Here is a 17,229-nt window from a genome sequence, read left to right on the forward strand (position 1 = left end):
CGCTGCCGTCCTTCTTTCACGCCTCGCTGATCGGTGATAATTATCGTTAGACCGTGATTCTGGTGCAGGAAAAGTCACCCTGGAGGCCAAAAAAAATCAGAAAACTGAGTGTTCCACCACAATAAAATACGTAAAATAAAAACATTCTGCAAAACTTAAACTAGAATGGAGTCTAAAGCTTCAGAATGCTTCATCTTTTTATACCAGAAGTGAAAAAAAGTCATTTAAACACTTATTTTGAAGGTTTTTATTTTCTGTTAATATATAAAGAGCTGCACAATCTGGTGCTAATTATAGTTAGAAATGGAAATTATTCATTTGTTTTTGCTGAATTTCTAATTTGTCCATATTTAGCTGCAACCAAACCAAATTTACATTAATAACTAGTGGTGGGATGTAATTTTAAAAAATCTAATTAATTACAGGCTTTGTAATTAATTGTGATTTATCTCATTTTTGTCAAACAGCAACGTTTGACACAAAGTTTTTTTAATTCAGTTTTATTTATATAGCGCCAAATTACAGTGAAATTGTCTCGAGACGCTTTACAGAACCCATATGGCTGAAAATGAAATTTGGTTGACAGATGAATCAATGAATAGACATATATGCATTTAGAATTTGAAATTTATAAAATTTTAAAATGGAAAATATAGAAAAAAGTGATTTTGATGATTTAAAGCCTGGATATAGTTGGTTTTCCCACCAGGTTACTATTTAAAATGAGAACCAGTTCTCAACTAACTTACCCAGTAAAAAGAACGTTAAATAAATTTAAAAAGTATGGAACATAACATAAGCTTAATTAGTTCAAGGACCTTCAAAAAGTTGAAAATCCACAGATTCATTCTGTTTTCATTGTTTCTAGATCTAATAAATGCTGTCATTTTGATGGTTCTTTTTTTTAAAGAAATATAAAGTATTATTGATAAAAGTTATATGTATTTTTTTATAAAGTAAAACTTTATAATTAAGTTGTTAAAAGGCAGACAATACGTGTATGGTTCCCTCATTCATTTTTCCGTTTCAAAATAAAATCTAAAAAAACAAGAAACCACGATGTTTTGTTTGTTTTTCCGTTTTTAAAACCTAAATGTAGAAATGTATTATTTAACTAATGAAAAAACCACAGTGTTGTTTTTTTGCTCTAGCTTTTTAAACCCGAAATACAAAATACGGCTGTTGTTTTATTTTGTAACAACAACACAAACAATGCCTCTTTCAAATCGCTGTAAGCTAGACAATGTGCTACAAGGCCAGTTTTATCAAAAGTCGCTGTCTTTCAAGCTGCAGAAATAACATTGATGTCTATGAGCAGCTGGCTGTGCGACGAGTGAACAGGGACCGTCTGCAAATAGCAAAACCGCTGCAACAGCGAAGAGAGGCACTACACAAATATTCAATAACTTAACTTTTATACACTGTAGCGTCACCAAATTTACTGCAGCCATCAGTTGTCTCCTGCTGGTCATACTACAACTCTTGGTTTGATACTAAATGTAAAATCTGAATTTTAAGGAGTTTTTATTATTTTATTATTATTTTATTAGTCATAAAATTCAATAACTTCACTCTTATACATTGTAGTATCACCAAAATCATTGGAGCCATCAATTGGCTTCTGCTGGTCATACTACAACTCTTGGTTTGATGGATTGAGAGGCATTGTTTATGTTTTTACAACGTATATCTCATGAGTTATTGATGCCGGAAGTCCGAATCTGTGAATATCTTGCCAACTTTACCTAACTTGGATTCCATCGTTTCTTCTCAGCGTTCATAGAAACACGTGTTTTTTATTTCGCCAGCACATTTCTTTTTACTGCCTGTAGGTGATATTTACATGGATATAGACTTTATTAAGTAGTGATGCCGACGGTCTTTTTTTATTTAGTATCTTTATTTGACACACAGCCAGGTCTGGTCGGGACGAATCTGCGACTAAACATCTGGAGATGTCGGTTCCAACATGGCGCTGCCTGGCAGGTTCTACAGATCTGCTGTTTTCACCACATAGAACAAGCCGTACATCTTATGCTGAAACGTATAGTGTTTTAAACTTAATTAGCTCTTTTACAGCTCACAATAATGACAAGATCTGGGCTGATCGTGATGCTGTGCTATTCACTGCACTGCTGCCGCTCATTGTGGCGCAACCTGTGCGCTTCTGCCTGTTCAAAGCAATCAGTGCTGATTACCGATGGCGAACCGGTCAGCGGGATCACTGTAGGCTTTGGAAGGATTAAAACTATCAAGATGTTCCACTAGTAAAATACTCGCTGAAGGTGCACCTGGAGAGTTTCCACCACAATCTGCTTGGATATTCCACAATCTGTTGCTCGGTTCTACATCACTGACGGGTCGCAGCAAGAAGACAGACCACCGATCAGCTGGTTTTGTTCCTGTTCTCCTGAGATGTGCATCTCAGTCCGGGTCCAGGGACGCTGCAGGACTCCGCTGCTGAGCTCTCTGTAGGCCTCAGGAGGAGGTAAGTGATCAGTCACTTTCTCCACCAAGTGCTCCACAAAAGGACGGAACTTGATAAACTCTGCAGCTATCATCAATAACATCCCACTCTGAGAGTTCTGCCAGAACAGCTGACCGTCTCATTAAATCCTCTGCATAAAACCCTGCAGTGACAAAGCAGAGACTAAAACTTTTCAGACTGTCAATCATGCTAAAGTCCTCTGGGACCCTAAGTTGAAGCCGAGAGGATTATTTGGTGGACATTTAAACATTAGAAACCTCGTTGCAAAGAGTGATCAACTGATTCATTTGTTGTCGATTCAAATCTGGACTTTGTGTGTATCTTTGAGACGTGGCTACAGCCATCCACTGTGTTCATGGTAGCAGGTTATCAGTGTTTCAGACAGGACAGATCTGTGGGGAGGGGAGGAGGGCTGCTCATTTATGTTAAAAATGGCAATAAATGTGAACATGTGCTCAAAACTCCTAACACTGTGGAGTAGTAAGATTTGTCCAATAAATGTCTTTTAACATTGTGGGGATATATAGACCTCCTTCAGCAAATAACGCTTTTTATGATCAGCTGACAGGAATCATAACAAAGAGCTTCTTCTTATGGATTATTTTAATTCAGACTGGGGTGACAAATCGAAGAGAAAAAAATAAAATGCATAACAGATAAATATAACTTAGATCAGATGGTAAAAGGTGCAACAAGGATTTCAAAAATCTCAAGTACACAACTGGACCTGATTTTCACAAATAGAACAGAGAGAATAACTAAAAGCTACAACCTGATCACTGGTTTGTCTGATCACAATCTAACCCTGGTAGCAAGGAAACTGATGAGGAAAAGATTTAACTTCATTAAACAAACCTGTACAAACGTGTTTCATTGCATACCAAAAGACAAGAAAGCTGCATTTGAAACAGAAATAAGACCGCAGATCTTGAGAAGTGTTGTAAGATATTTACAGACAAAATTAACTCTATCAAAGAAAGCTTTACTGTAAAGGTCCAGACAAAAAGTAAAAGAAAGCCTGACTTGCCCTGGCTAAATGAAAATGTGTGGAAATTAATGAGAGTTAGAGCTACTGCACTAAAAAAGCTGTTAAATCAAAAAGGGACACAGACATTTTGATTTTTAAAGGGCTGAGGAACAGGGTTATAAAAGAACTGAGACAAGCTAAATCTAGTTTTTATCTCTGTTTATTACATGATGCAAAAGGTAATAGTAAGACTATCCAGCAGAACATTAACAATGTTATGAGGAAGGAAGCACGGTGTTTTGATGTCTAGCTTAAAATTAAGGATGAAATAACTGGTGACAAGGCTACTGTTGCTGCTACTTTAAATCATTATTCTTTTGAATCGGTGGATGAACTAGGACAGAATTTCAAAGAAAGGGAAGTGGATATTGTACCTGTGAATGTTACAGAGGAACCTTTTGATCTGTCCCTCACAAATGTTATAGAAGTGAGTAAAATAATTTAAAAAGCTCAAAATGTAAGGAAAACTACCAGCTGGACACCATGTTTATTAAAAAACATTGTGATTTCTTTGTTCCACCTATTACTCACCTAATTAATCTATCACTCACACAAAGTCTTTTTCCCAGCGCATGGAAACAAGCAATTATCACTCCAATTTTCAAGTCTGGAAATCGCCATGAAGCCAGTAATTATCGGCCCATAAGTATTCTGCCTGCATTGTCCAAGATTGCTGAGAAGGTTACAGCACCAGGAGTTGGTGGAGTTTATTTGTGTGTGTTGACCAGAGAAGAGAGTTAGCATCCAGTGAATATTAGCTTTAATGTGAATTAGCAATGCTAACTGAGCTAGCTGACCAGTCCTGATTAGCAGTTAAATGTAGCATCAAGCTAACAATGTTTGTGTTGTTTCCTGTCAGCAGCTGAAGTGTGTTGTGTTCCTGTAATGTGGTTCATTAAGTTCATAAAACTGTGGCTGGTTGACGTTAATGTAACGTTCAGGAAACTTAAATGTGATTAAAACAGTAACGTTAATGTTCTAGTTGTCAGTAATCAGCTTTAATTTCACACTAAAACAGACTCTGATAGTTTTAAATGACATCAGTTTCATTAATTTGTTGAAAATTGTCTCAGTTGTGATGTTGCTGCTGATTCATTAAAACCAGATGATCCGTGTTGAAGATACGTTTAGTTCTAGTATCAGAAGTACAAGAAGGAAAATGGACGTTTAGTTCTTCTACGTCAAAGATTTCAGGAATAAAATAGCTAAATGAGTCTTTATGCCTCAAACTCTTTTACAATCATGAAATAATGAAATAATCAGAAATAATATAAATATCAGAGAAAACCTGAGAGAATAATTTCCTGAAAAGTCTGTGAAGGAAAAGCAGCTTTTTATCCTGAAAGATCAGAATCAGCTCCAACATCTGCATCTGACAGCATCAAGTCAACCAGAAAGAAAAGAAAAAAGAAAATGATTTCTTTCTGATCACATCTGTTCCGCTGCTCACAGGCTGCTGCTGCTCACATTCTTCACATTTATAGTCCACTTTTAAAAGTTCAGCAGACAGGTGCTCTGCTTTGGAGTGTGACGATGTCGTCGGTGATGTGGAGAGTGAAGTTTCCGTTTCATCCACAGCGTGCTTTAGGACAGCTGGGTCGGACTTGATGTTTGAAATACTGACCAACAGCTCAGATTTAACTGTCTGTAGTTCCGTTTTGATGGATGTTAAATTTTCACTCAACGCCGCCAGGAGCTGGGTCTTTAAAATAACCACCGTCTCGTTACAGAGTGAAAGTACCAGTTCCTCCTGAAGGTCAGAGATTGCAGCATCTGAGGGCCTCTTCAAAAGAAGATGTAGTTGATGAAGGCGTTCTGGAGCAGGACCAGAAAGACCACGACCAAGCAGCCTTGAGATCTTAGGCAGCGTCTCCCTCAGGTGGGTGTCAACGGTGTTCTCAGTCAGGTCTGTGGTAATCCTGTCAAAAAACAAAACAGAAAACCATCTAGATTATAAATCAACATGTAACCAAAGCACTCTGTGTATAACGCCATAGTATAGAATGTAGTTCAGAAAATGTCAAAGTATAGTATGCTTTACTCAAGAATAACATAGTATGGCCTGTAGTTCATAGTATAGCATGTCGGCAAAAAACAAAACATAGATTATTATGTGGTTCAAAAAGCACAAAATGATAGAATGTTGCCTAAAATTGTCATGTATGATATGTGGTTCAAAAAATGTCATAGTGCAGTATATTGTCAAAATAGTATGTTATTCAAGAAAACATCAGATTATAATATGTCGTCTAAAAAATACCATAGAATAATATTTCATTGCACAAGTAAAAGTATTGTAATTTTTAAAACTGTTCAAATTCTTATAAAATGTTGCTAAAATAACAACCATAAAAACTAAAACAAAAAAGGTCATAGTAATATGTCAATTAAAAAAGCCTATAGTATAGTGTGTCGCCCAACAAACATCACAGTATAGCCTTTAGTCCACAGCTGTCAGTAGGTGAGGAGCAACACAAAAACAGTCCAAACGCTGGTTTCCAGAGGGTTAGATGAGTATTTATTTGAAAGAGTAAGTTTACAACAACACAACATGTGAGGGGTTTAAAAACAAATGGGTGTTAGTAAAACAAAAATAAATAAACAGAACTAAAAGTGAACTTCATGTTGACATTGATGGGCATTCCAACCAGGAACAAATTAAAAGATAATCAATACTAAAAAAAACTCTTCCTGTTCACCTCTTAAAACCCAAAAACACACCGCAGTAGCACCCTAAACTAAAACTACCAATGGGTTCCCTGTTTTCCTTTGTGAACAATTCAAAGGTCCCTCTCTATCTCCCCACACATCCACCAACCACTGGAACACATCTCCAAAGTTCTGCCGGGCCAGCTCAGCTTCCCCTCAGAAGAAGTGCTGCCACCTGCCAGATGAAGGAGCCTTTTGAGAGGCAGCTGGCATCGTGATTGGACTGTACTTTGGTCTGTTCCAATCCAGCTTCAGCTCCAGAGACGGCAGGCGGGACGAGTCAACGGAGGCCTGGTGGACGAAGGCATGAAGCTGAGTACAATCCAGAAAACAACAGAGGAGGAGTGCAGCAGCCCAGAGCCAGAATAAACAGAGAAGCACATTATGTCTCTTAGAAAACATCATAGTACAGCCTTTGGTATGAAAAAACACCATGATATACATCGTATATTGTACAAATAACAAGTCAAAGGAAAGACCCATACATTGTAGAATTGTAGTAATTGTGGGCTGACTGATTTACTGATTATCAGTATTTTATTTTTTATTGATTTACGGTAATAAATACATTTAAAAATGGTGCTACTTTGGCTCTGAACCTTAATCTACCTGTGGTCGCTCTGTCTTCTGGAGTGATTTGATTGTTTTTACGTCACGAATAAAACTCCTTTAACTTAACATCTGTAAACAAAGCAAAAACGTATCAACAAAGTTTTCTGTTAGAGTTTGTGTTCTTGTAAGTTTAACTCCAAGATTTTAAATACTTTCATTCACTGCAAATGATTATCTACTCCAAATGTCTCACTAATAATCATTATCAGCCTTAAAAACCCACAAAACACCCCTCTATACTGGACCACACTTAGTACAGTCTGGTTCCCCCTTCTGTAAATCTGCTTGGAATCTTCCACTTCCTGTTTGTCAAAGTGGCCTTCTACCTGGACAGGTTTTGTTGGAGCTCATGCAACAAACATTTTGGGTAACTGCACTTTAATATGGATGGATGACACTGAATTAGAGTCTGTTTTAATGAGACTGAGTTAAGATGTGTAGCTCTGTCATTAAATAGGAAATTATTTCTCAGAATTCACAGAGAAAAGTCTGAAATGTTTGCTAGGTTAGCATCCCACATGTTCTTTGGCTCAGCTAATGCTAACTCTCTCCAACTTCTGGATCTCTTGAGTTGCTTGTTGTTAAAATATCTTGCTAGAGGTGCTGAAGCTCAGAAAGTCTGAGATGTTTGTTCAAAATCAGCTCATTCTCAAGTCTGATCTGAACTGTCCTCTTTTGTTTGAACTTTCCCTAAACTTAGGAGTTAATGACAGAGCAGCACATTCAGACTCAGTCTCATTTATGTAGAGATTAAACTTCAGTGTCATTCATTGATGTTAAAGTGCAGTTTTTCAAATGTTTGTTGCACATGCTCCCGACCAAACCAGTCCAGGTGGAAGACGATGTGAAGAGAAAGCTCCAGAGGATGAATATCACACATTTACGTTGGAAATAAATGTCCTTTAATTAGACATTGTCATGCAAAAGTTGGATTTCCCTTTAATGATGTTCAAATCTTTGAGTGTTTTGTTGATGTTGGTTTCTAAATGTTTTCTGACACTCGGCCCCAAAGATTAAAACCTTTTACGGCTCACAAGCTGCAACAATTCACACATTATCAACTATCTTTCTGACTAAACTAAGATAAAAAGTGAAAAACTGCCTGATTCCTGCATCATGAATGTAAATCTTTTTGGTTTTTATGACAGTAAACTGAATATATTTGGGTTTGACATTTTATAAACCAAATCAAGAAATGAATTACTGGAGAAAACAACAGATTAATGGAGAAAGAAAATGTGTTTTCCAACATATATGGCTGAATTACTCCATTACAAGATACATACAATTTTAATTAAATTTTATTTATATAACACCAATTACAGGTCAAATTGTCTCAAGACGCTTTATTTTTATAATTTTTGTATTTTTTAAAAATATGACAAAGTAAGAAATTTAAAGCTCTTGACTAATCCAATTTATTATTTGGTTTTTAAGAGACTAATTGACAATTAAAATAAGTTTCTCCACTAAAACTAATAAACATGAGGTCAAATAGAAGGAAGACTTTTAAATACTGCAGTCCCACGACGACAAGAATAAAGTTTGTCAAGAAAAACTAAATCTGCTGGTGGATTCCATTAAAGTCCTAATAAATGATAATAAAGTGTGATACTAAAGGTTTGTGGTGCTAAAAATCTCCAAGTAAAGATATGAAGTTGAACATCTGGATGGAGGTTGATAAAAGTTGACCTCCCTTCATTTCTCTGGATCCGACTCCATGGATTTTATGGATGGTGGTTAAAGACCTGCTCTTCTAGTGGTCTTCCTTCAAGTCGCTGTAGAAAGTCAGTCCATCCTGGCCGACTTCAACACCTCTTCATGACAACTTGTTCTGCCTCCGACCTCGTGGAAACTCAAGAAACTCGGGAAAACCTGTGGAGACTCGAAGAACTCGTGGAGACTCGAAAAACTCGTCGGGCGGGGGAAGGTGTGGTGGGTGGTGGGGGGAGGTGGGGGAGTAGAGGGGGGAGGCCGCCACCCACCTCCCCGCCTACTCTCCGCCCTGACTCCACCCAGACTCCACCTTGACTCTGCCTTGGCTCCACCCATGTGGAGGAACAGCAACTACGATGCCAAAGGGACGACGAAATTATATTTTTTTATCTGATCTGTAGCTCAGTGAGTTAAGGATTTGCCTGTGGAGCTGCAGGTCGCTGGTTCAAGACCAGACCCTTCTTAAGTTTTTTGAAAATCCTGACAAAGACAAAGAAAGAAAAAGGCCAGTGGTGGGTCTTGAACCTGCAACCTTCCAGTTGGTAGTCTACCCTCTTATCCCCCTGAGCTACTCACTCAGATACTAAATCCTCTTTTTTTTGCGCATTTATCATCTATTTTTTGTCGTTTTCGAATTTTTTTTTAACTCGAGTCTCGACTCGACCGTTTTTCTCAGGAGGTTGGACTTCAGCCTTTGAACTGGAGGGTGGAACCCTCAGTTCCAAGACTTTCCAAAGCCTCCACACCTCCCGAGTCCTCAGGACCTGAGCTTTCACACAGTCTGAGGGCTGAAATTTTCTAAGTCCCACAGTAGATCGCTGATAGATTTAACTTTCAGACAGTCCAAGGACTGATATCTTCGAAGTTCCTGAGTAGTTCTATGTTAGTTTGAACCTTCAGACAGTCTGAGGACTGAAATCGTAGAAGTTTCTCAGTACTTCTCTGTTAGTTTGAACCTTCAGACAGTCTGAGGATTGAAGTTTTAAAAGTTTCTCAGTACTTCTCTGTTAGTTTGAACTTTCTGGTTAACAGAAGCCTTAATATTTGTGACCATGAGTCTTGATTTCACATTTAAACCATCAATCTGAGTTTTTCTTAGACCTTCACCTGTGGGTTTTTTAGAAATCCTCAACAAACTTTGATTCTCTTCACTGAACAGTAAAGTTTGTGGAGATCAGAAGGTAACATTAGTTTGATCAATGCCTTCAACTACTAGTAGACTTTATCTGGAAAGCAGTTTTCTTAAATGAGTTCTTAGTAAATCTGTCCACAATCAAATCAAGAACATAGAAAGAGGAAATGTTTGAAGAAACAACTTGATGTTTTCATTTCAGACTAGAAAACGCTTTCAGACCTTGATCTGTTTTTGCTCTTTTTGATTGTTTTATTGTCTCTTCTGTTTAATTTGATCTTCTAAAGTCTAACTGGTATCTTTTCAAATGTTTTGTCTTTAGTTTGATTCTTCTTAAATGTTTAGTTTTGCTCTTTTCTCACCTTTTATTCTTTTCTAATGTCTGATTTGATTTCAAAATGTTTTGTCTTTTTAATGTTTAATTGTTGTTTTTTCAAATGTTTTATCGGCTTGTTTGAAAAATTTCCCTTTCTTTCCCAATGTTTAATTTTTCGATTAAATCTTTAAGGTTTTTCTTTTTAAATGTTTTCCCACCTGTTAATGTTTAATTTTTTTTTAAATGCTTCATTGTATTTTCTGTTTAATTCCTATTTAAACTTTTGTCTTTAAGATTTTATTTTTTAATAAAATGTTTTGTCTTTTTAAAGATTTAGTAATCTAATTAAATGTTTTGTATTTTTTAAAGGGTTAATATTCTTCTTGTTTAATTGTATTTTTTATATGTTTAATTATGTATAATATTTCATCTTTAATGTATAATATTTTTGTTTGGAAAACTTTGTTTAATTTCATAATTACATGTTTTGTATCTTCTGTTTAATTATCTAACTAAATATTTTGTCTGTTTAATAAAATTCAATTGTATTTAATGTTTAATTTTCTTTTTAAAACTTCTATTGTATTAAATGCTTTTTTCCTTTGATTTAATTGCTTTTTTAATGTACTTTATTTCTTTAATCTTTTTTTCTGTCAAGATTTTAACCCCAACCTTAAAAATGAAACAAACCCTTAAATCACAATGAAAATACTTCTGTTGTCACAATCATGAGTTAGTCAATTATTCAGTTTATCAATTCAACTTTATTTGTTTAGCACCTTTCACACAGATGACAAAACTAAACAAGCAAAGAGAAAAAAAATATGCTAAAACTATGATTAAACCTCAAAAACATATTTAAAAAAAAAAAAAAAGATTTAACATGGTAATAAAATGTGTTGTGTCCAGGGGATGGAGGGAGTTTATTGAAGTCTTCTTGGGCTCACATGGGAAATCATTTAAAATATAAACTTGATATTCAGTCTAAGGAAACTGGAAACTGCAGAGCGACAGAAGAACCAACAATATCTCCTGTTTTCTCCTTTAATGAGTCGACTCTTCTTGTGCTTTCAGACCAAAGAACTACAGACTCTTCACAACCTGCTCAAACTCTTGGTACAGGACTTCACCACACGGGTCAAGAAGGTTTCCTTCTCCTCATTTCTACTCTGAAGCTCACCTTCTCCTGCTCAAACTGCTGACAAATGTTTCTGCTGCTCTAAAGTCTGGTCTCCAGAACTTCCTAAAAACTCTCAAAGTCTCTTCTGCTGCAGGTTGCTTTGTAGAACTGTTCCAGAAAACCTCACTAAACCACATGGAGGGGCCTCAAGATAGTCGTCCAAATGAAACCATACAAAAACCAAACTAGCACAACCCAAACACTAAAGTCTCCTGCAGCCTACCAGAGAACCTCTGAGAACAGAGAATCAGGACAGGAACTCTTACCTTCTGGACAACCAGCGCTGGTTCACCAACAAGAATACAGAATGTGTCTGACCAAAAACCTCTAAAGACTCACTACAGCCAAGATAAAGACACAACTCAGCTGCAGCAAATCCACTAATCACTGCACACATTAGCACCATGTGCTAACTGTGGCTAAAGAACCACATGTACCAAGACAACTATCCAGTACAAAGCCCTAAAACACACCAAGAAACACATTAAAGACAATTTTACTGCTGGAAGCTGCAAGCCAACGCCTAAAGAACAAACTCAAGCAAAGGAGCCAAACCCACTTCAGTGGTGAAGAGAAACAGAGGAAATGTTTGTCTGCAGCTAAATAAAGCAGGAAGACACTGAGCTGCTCAGGTGTTCCTGATAACACCAAGCAGCCACCTGGACAGCCAATAGGAACACAGCTTCCTGGAAGTCCAGAGGGCTGGGTTAGTCAAGTAAATTTAGTTTAAAGTTGAAGCAGAAAGTTAACAAAGAAAGTTGAAAACCACCTTCTGATACCTGAAATCTCTGAGTTTTCACACAAAGAACACCTGAACATGTCAAACTGGTTCCATAGTAGAACCCTCATTGTAAAAACGTCATAGTATGGTGTGTTGCTCAAAAAACATTAGGACCCGGCTGTCTAGGGTCGCAGAGGAGCAACACAAAAACAGGACAAACGCTGGTTTCCTATAGTTTAGTATGTCTTCCAAAATATCAGTAAAATATCATAGTTTAGTGTGTCGTCCAAAATATCACAAAAACGTCATAGTTGAGGATGTCGTCCAAAATGTGACTATGTCAAAAAAAAAAGCGATTTTTCAACATGTTGTAAAAACGTGCCATATGATGAAATAATGTAAAGGAGGCCATGAAAAACACTCCAGAAAGGTTTTCTTTGAAAAAAAATCATCATGAATTTTGGCGCAAAAAAACGCCTTACTATACTATGTCGAAAAAAAATGCGATTTTTCAAACATGTTGTAAAAACGTGCCATATGATGAAATAATGTAAAGGAGGCCAGTGAAAAACACTCCAGAAAGGTTTTCTTTGAAAAAAAAATCATCATGAATTTTGGCGCAAAAAAAAGCCTTACTATACTATGTCGAAAAAAAATGTGATTTTTCAAACATGTTGTAAAAACGTGCCATATGATGAAATAATGTAAAGGAGGCCATGAAAAACACTCCAGAAAGGTTTTCTTTGAAAAAAAAATCATCATGAATTTTGGCACAAAAAAACGCCTTACTATACTATGTCGAAAAAAAATGCGATTTTTCAAACATGTTGTAAAAACGTGCCATATGATGAAATCATGTAAAGGAGGCCATGAAAAACACTCCAGAAAGGTTTTCTTTGAAAAAAAAATCATGATGAATTTTGACGCAAAAAAACGCCTTACTATACTATGTCGAAAAAAAAAGCGATTTTTCAACATGTTGTAAAAACGTGCCATATGATGAAATAATGTAAAGGAGGCCGTATATGTCATAGTTTAGTATGTCGTCCAAAATATGACAAAAACGTCATAGTTTAGTATGTCGTCAAAAATATCACAAAAGTGTCATAGTTTAGTATGTCGTCTAAAAAGGCGTAAAAATGTCAGTTTAGTATGTCATCAAAAAAGGCGTAAAAACGTCATAGTTTAGTATGTCGTCCAAAATATCAGAAAAACGTCATAGTTTAGTATGTCATCCAAAATGTCACAAAAAAAATCATAGTTTAGTTTTAGTATTAGAATCAGAATGGCTTTATTGTCATCATACATGGCATGATTAAAATATAAATAGCTGTCGCTGGACGGTGCACAACAACAAGCAATAAGAAATAAAATATCAACCTTAAATCACAAAATCAAATGTGCATATGTAACAAAGCAATACTAAAAATGACAACATCTGCAAGGGAGGCCAGTTATATACAATACGAGAAGAAAATGAAATGGAATAAGAACCAGTAAAATAGAATAAATATGTCAGGAAATTGCATGAAAGCAGCAAAAAGTGACATTGTGCATTCAGGTAGACAGGTGTTTGGAGCTCAGGAGTCTGATGGACCATGAATAGAAACTGTTCCTGAGCCTGTTTGTCCTGTATTTTGAGGATCTCAGTCTCCTCCCTGATGGCAGCAGGCTGAACAGCTTCTGGCCAGGGTGTGTTCTGTCTGCCCAGATCTTTTTCCCTCTGCTGATGCAGCGGGAGGTCACGATGTTCTCCAGAGGGGGTAGAGGGCAGCCGATGATTTTCTCTGCTTTCCTGATAACCCTCTGCAGAGTCTTCCTGTCTGCGAACCAGACAGTCACACAGTAGGTCAGCACAGAATCTATGGTGGCCCGATAGAAGGACACCTGCAGTCTCTCCTCCTGGTGGTTCCTCCTCAGCACTCGGAGGAAGTGGAGTCTCTGCTGGGCCTTTTTAACCAGTGCCGCTGTGTTGACTGTCCAGGTGAGGTCCTCAGATAAATGAGTCCCCAGGAACTTGAAGAAGGCCACTCTTTCCACACGAACCCTGTTGATGGATAGTGGAGCATGGACACCCTTATGCCTCCTGAAATCAATGACCATTTCTTTGGTCTTCTTGGTGTTCAGCTCCAGGTTGTTTCTGAAACATCACCCTGCCAGCTCCTGTATTTCCTCCCTGTACGCTGTTTCATCACCACCGAGATGAGGCCAGCCACAGTGGTGTCATCGGTATGTCGTCCAAAATATGACAAAAACGTCACAGTTTAGTATGTCGTCCGAAATATCACAAAAACATCATACTTTAGTATGTCGTCCAAACTGTGACAAAAACGTCATAGTTTAGTATGTCGTTCAAAATATCACAAAAACTTCAGTTTAATATGTCGTCTAAAATATCACAAAAACGTCATAGTTTAGTATGTCATCTAAAATGTCATCAAAACGTCATAGTTTAGTATGTTGTCCAACAAGTGGAAAAAAGGTGTCCAGGTATCTCAACTGGTTGAGAGGGTGACTCGTAAACAGGGCTGCGTCTGAGGTGTAGGTTCAATTCCAGCTCAGGGCCCTCTACTGCAGGTCTTCCCTGTCTTCCTCTCTATTTACCTATTGAATAAAACCAACAAGAGAAAAAAACGTCATAGTTTAGTATGCCGTCCATAATATCACAAAAACGTCATAGTTTAGTATGCCATCCATAATGTCATTAAATAGAATACAATATGCTTTATTGTCATTATACAGTGTATAACGAGATTTCAGAGCTTCTCCTTTTCAGTGCAAGAAATCGTAAAGATAGTGCAAACTGTCTATTTACAAATATACAGTATAAATAACAGTGTGAATATAAATAACAGAGTGAATGAGGCAGTGGTGTATATTGCACATTTCACATTATATTGTTGGCTGGGTGTGAGACATGTGAGAGTTCAGGGTGGTGACGGCTCTCAGAAAGAAGCTGTTTTTAAGTGTTTGTCCTCACTTTAATGCATCTGTAGCACCTTCCACAGGGCAACAATTTAAAAAGCTGAGAACCTGGATGTGAACTGTCCTCGATGATGTTCTGAGCTCTGCTGAGGCACCGGGTGGAGTAGATGTCCATGAGGGAGGGGAGAGGACAGCCAACAATCCTCTGAAGCCTCGCTCTGTCTGCCTCAGTGCAGCTCCTGTACCAGGTGGAAACACAGAACGTCAGCAGGTTCTCTGTGGATGAGCTGTAGAAGGTCAACAGCAGCTTCCTGTACCAGGTGGAAACACAGAACGTCAGCAGGTTCTCTATGGATGAGCTGTAGAAGGTCAGCAGCAGCTTCCTGCACCAGGTGGAAACACAGAACGTCAGCAGGTTCTCTATGGATGAGCTGTAGAAGGTCAGCAGCAGCTTCCTGTACCAGGTGGAAACACAGAACGTCAGCAGGTTCTCTGTGGATGAGCTGTAGAAGGTCAGCAGCAGCTTCCTGTACCAGGTGGAAACACAGAACGTCAGCAGGTTCTCTGTGGATGAGCTGTAGAAGGTCAGCACGATTTTTCAACATGTTGTAAAAACGTGCCATATGATGAAATAATGTAAAGGAGGCCATGAAAAACACTCCAGAAAGGTTTTCTTTGAAAAGAAAATCATGATGAATTTTGACGCAAAAAACGCCTTACTATACTATGTCGAAAAAAAATGCGATTTTTCAACATGTTGTAAAAACTTGCCATATGATGAAATCATGTAAAGGAGGCCATGAAAAACACTCCAGAAAGGTTTTCTTTGAAAAAAAAATCATCATGAATTTTGGCACAAAAAACGCCTTACTATACTATGTCGAAAAAAAATGCGATTTTTCAACATGTTGTAAAAACTTGCCATATGATGAAATCATGTAAAGGAGGCCATGAAAAACACTCCAGAAAGGTTTTCTTTGAAAAAAAAATCATGATGAATATTGACGCAAAAAAACGCCTTACTATACTATGTCGAAAAAAAAATGCGATTTTTCAACATGTTGTAAAAACGTGCCATATGATGAAATAATGTAAAGGAGGCCGTATATGTCATAGTTTAGTATGTCGTCCAAAATATGACAAAAACGTCATAGTTTAGTATGTCGTCAAAAATATCACAAAAGTGTCATAGTTTAGTATGTCGTCTAAAAAGGCGTAAAAATGTCATAGTTTAGTATGTCATCAAAAAAGGCGTAAAAACGTCATAGTTTAGTATGTCGTCCAAAATATCAGAAAAACGTCATAGTTTAGTATGTCATCCAAAATGTCACAAAAAAAATCATAGTTTAGTTTTAGTATTAGAATCAGAATGGCTTTATTGTCATCATACATGGCATGATTAAAATATAAATAGCTGTCGCTGGACGGTGCACAACAACAAGCAATAAGAAATAAAATATCAACCTTAAATCACAAAATCAAATGTGCATATGTAACAAAGCAATACTAAAAATGACAACATCTGCAAGGGAGGCCAGTTATACACAATACGAGAAGAAAATGAAATGGAATAAGAACCAGTAAAATAGAATAAATATGTCAGGAAATTGCATGAAAGCAGCAAAAAGTGACATTGTGCATTCAGGTAGACAGGTGTTTGGAGCTCAGGAGTCTGATGGACCATGAATAGAAACTGTTCCTGAGCCTGTTTGTCCTGTATTTTGAGGATCTCAGTCTCCTCCCTGATGGCAGCAGGCTGAACAGCTTCTGGCCAGGGTGTGTTCTGTCTGCCCAGATCTTTTTCCCTCTGCTGATGCAGCGGGAGGTCACGATGTTCTCCAGAGGGGGTAGAGGGCAGCCGATGATTTTCTCTGCTTTCCTGATAACCCTCTGCAGAGTCTTCCTGTCTGCGAACCAGACAGTCACACAGTAGGTCAGCACAGAATCTATGGTGGCCCGATAGAAGGACACCTGCAGTCTCTCCTCCTGGTGGTTCCTCCTCAGCACTCGGAGGAAGTGGAGTCTCTGCTGGGCCTTTTTAACCAGTGCCGCTGTGTTGACTGTCCAGGTGAGGTCCTCAGATAAATGAGTCCCCAGGAACTTGAAGAAGGCCACTCTTTCCACACGAACCCTGTTGATGGATAGTGGAGCATGGACACCCTTATGCCTCCTGAAATCAATGACCATTTCTTTGGTCTTCTTGGTGTTCAGCTCCAGGTTGTTTCTGAAACATCACCCTGCCAGCTCCTGTATTTCCTCCCTGTACGCTGTTTCATCACCACCGAGATGAGGCCAGCCACAGTGGTGTCATCGGTATGTCGTCCAAAATATGACAAAAACGTCACAGTTTAGTATGTCGTCCGAAATATCACAAAAACATCATACTTTAGTATGTCGTCCAAA

General features: G+C 37.7%; 1 long non-coding RNA gene across 2 annotated transcripts; it reads left to right on the plus strand.

Annotated features, from left to right (window-relative positions):
- The first annotated feature begins 1,753 nt into the window (after window positions 1-1,753).
- LOC129349035 (uncharacterized) lies at window positions 1,754-11,948 on the plus strand. Of its 2 annotated transcripts, none has more exons than XR_008601834.1 (3): window positions 1,754-2,488; window positions 5,246-5,394; window positions 11,075-11,948. It is a non-coding gene; the product is annotated as an uncharacterized LOC129349035 (long non-coding RNA). The 2 variants fall into 2 exon arrangements; XR_008601833.1 differs by lacking the exon at window positions 11,075-11,948 and adding an exon at window positions 6,302-7,747.
- The last annotated feature ends 5,281 nt before the right edge of the window (window positions 11,949-17,229 follow it).

The sequence above is a fragment of the Amphiprion ocellaris genome, chromosome 5, assembly GCF_022539595.1.
Source record: "Amphiprion ocellaris isolate individual 3 ecotype Okinawa chromosome 5, ASM2253959v1, whole genome shotgun sequence".
Taxonomy (NCBI): Eukaryota; Metazoa; Chordata; class Actinopteri; family Pomacentridae; genus Amphiprion; species Amphiprion ocellaris.